The following is a 3,249-nucleotide window of genomic DNA, read 5'->3' on the forward strand; positions in this document are numbered from 1 at the left end:
ATCTAACGGATGGTGAATGGCAAGCTCTGGTGGAGATATGGTCTACCCGAAGACACAAGGTTTGTCTCTCCTTTGTTTGATGCTTTATGTTCTGCACATGATATGCTAGTGCTAGATCATGCTGACAGTATGCTTTTTTGTAGGAAACCTGTGTGTCGAACAAGATGAATCGAGGAAAAGTCATGTACAATAAGAGAACTGGTTCTAGGCACTACACAACACACATTTTTGCCACTATGAGAAATTTTCTCTAGAGACCTTACCGTTTGATCCTCACTGAATAACATTTCTGATTCTTGCTGAATAACATTTTCATTTTTGTTGAAAAACATTTCAGAAAGAAGAGCGTAAGGGTGAGGAGCTGTCTGTGATTGACTTTTTTAAGGCCACCCACAACAGCAAGAAGCACGGGTTTTCGGAGCCAGACAAGACTGCTATAGTAAGTCACTCCATGCTTTGCCCTATTTGATTCACAGCCAGCTTTGATGCTTTGATGATTTGATGATGTTTGATTCGGAGCCAGTCAAGAACACACGCTATGTTCCATGCTTTGATGCTGTTTGATAGTTCAACAAAGATATAAGAACTTGCTGTAGCTATTTGTTGCATTTTTTATGATATCATGAAATTTGATCTGAATGTTAGTTTGATGATCGGCTCACTCAGGAAGCCATCTTATATAGAACCACCATTCTAGGCTTAATGAATTGATCATATTGTTCCAATTGCATGTCTCCAGGTCACTAGTCATCATCTTCTTGTATAGATTTTGTGTGCTGGTTTGATTACTTCAAATAATCCATTTGTGTGCTGGTTTGGTTTCTCTTGCTTGGTTTGGTTTGCAAACTGTGAAATAGATCTCCCACTAATGCCTAACATTTTCCTCCATATGCTAGCTTGAGATGGAAAAAATGAAGGACGCGTCGGTACCAGAAGGTGAAGAGCCAAAGTCTGCTGTTGAAATTGTCGAAGAAGTGCTCAAGACCGAAGTCAAGCAAAGCACATTCCTCAGGAATGTTAGGCTCCAGTCATCTAGGAACTCCGGCAAAGCAACTGCCGAAGTGGCTGCTCATGTTCGTGACCTTGAGCAGAAGCTGGAGAGGTCTGAGCTTCAAGCTGAAGTGATGCAAGAAGAATTGGCGGCAATCAAGATGAAGGCGGAAGAATCTGAAGCTGCACGCGACAAGGAACTTGAGCTGCTGCGCAATAAGTCTCAAGAGCAGGAAGAGAAGTTAGCCCACTTGATGGCTCTCTTTGGAGCTAAGGCAGTTTGATGGTTGTGCAGTTTGAGCAGGTAGTTGCATTGCTGCCTAGTTTGATGGTTGTTTGATGGCTGTGAACCTCTTGTGCATTTTGTCTTTGAGCATTTTGTTGCATTGCTGCCTGTGAAGTTATGTGAACCTGTGAAGTTATGTGATCTTATGAACCTATGAAGTTATGTGAACCTATGAAGTTATGATCTTGTGAACCTGTGTTTATTTCCTGTGAAGTTATGTGGATCACTTGTGCACCTGGGCCTTGTTGTTTGAACCTGGGCTTGTGGATCACTTGTGCACCTGGGCCTTTCTGTTTATAGTTATGCAAAATAAGAACCTGGGCTCTAAAAAGGCCGAGGCCCAAACAAGAATCAGACTAAAAAGGCTTGGGCCTAAAAAAAGAAATGACTATAAGAAAAAAAATTATGAAAGGCTGCATAACAGAAAATAAAAAGGCCAAGGCCCAAATTCGAACTAGACTAAAAAGGCTGTGGACCAAAACAATAGTGGACTATAAAAAAATTCATCAGAAAAGGCTCCATTCCCAGAAAATAAAACGCCAAATTATTGGGCCAGGCCCATGCAGACAAGCAAAATAAAGAGAAAAATTAAATGGGCTGAATTATTGGGCTTGGCCCATGTAGACAGCTGAAATGGACCGGACTGATTCTATTTTACGACCTTTTCGTTTGGTCGTAATTCTGCCACATCAGCTTGCCACAGTGGATCTGACGTGGTGTGGTCGGATTTCTAGTGACCAAAATAATTGGTCGTTAAATCTATGGCCTTTTTTGGTCATAAACATCTACGACCATTCCAGAAGAAAGGTCGCTAAGGTCAGTTTACGATGGCCAGCTTTTGACCTTATGTTTTTGTCACAAAAAGGTCACAAATGGAAAATTGTGACCATTCAGTGACCAATAGTGGTGGTCACAAGTTGACATATTTCTTGTAGTGGGCCTAGAGATAGCTCTCCGACAATCGGAGTGACAAATCCTAATCTTGATCCATGCCTACTCAACAAATACCATCTGAGACACCTGTAGAGCACCTTTATAATCACCCAATTACGTTGTGAAGTTTGGTAGCACACAAAGTGTTCCTCTGGTATTTGGGAGTTGCATGATCTCATAGTCATAGGAACATGTATAGTTATGGAGAAAGCAATAGCAACAAACTAAACGAACATCATGCTAAGCTAACGGATGGGTCAAGTCATTCACATCATTCTCTAATTATGTGATCCCGTTAATCAAATGACAACTCATGTCTATGGTTAGGAAACATAACCATCATTGATTCAACGAACTAGTCAAGTAGAGGCAAACTAGTGATACTCTGTTTGTCTATGTATTCACACATGTACTAAGTTTCCGGTTAATACAATTCTAGCATGAATAATAAACATTTATCATGATATAAGGAAATATAAATAACAGCTTTATTATTGCCTCTAGGGCATATTTCCTTCATTTACTACTTAGTAATACTTGGTGATGCATGACAGGTTGTTGCCCTTGCGGTGGAGTGTTAGTTATAAATGTTTGTAGATGGATGTTAGTCTATACGTACATGAATGGTATTGCTTGTATAATATCATCGCAACACATGTTATGATTTTCCATGCTTGTTTTCATCATTCATTACACACACACTTATGTTTATATTTACATTGGTGTGTCATTGTTACTTGCAAAGATGTTGTTAGGGAACCCATGAACCGCAATACAACTTGTCCCATAGAACGTTAACGGCCACGTGTCACCGTATCTATAAGCCGAGGGCCGAGGTGAGCAACACGGTTTATACATAAACCGAGGGCCAAGATGAGCAACCCGGTTTATACATAAACCGAGGGCCATCGTGTCGGCTTATATTTGACAGTGCCATGGCATATATTCCTATAAGCTAGGTGCTAGATCCCTGAGATACTCGGCTTATAGCCCAGATAGCATATTATTTTTTTGGCTTCAGAGGGCAGCAACAGCAACAT

Source organism: Triticum dicoccoides, chromosome 4A (assembly GCF_002162155.2).
Source record: "Triticum dicoccoides isolate Atlit2015 ecotype Zavitan chromosome 4A, WEW_v2.0, whole genome shotgun sequence".
Lineage (NCBI taxonomy): Eukaryota > Viridiplantae > Streptophyta > Magnoliopsida > Poales > Poaceae > Triticum > Triticum dicoccoides.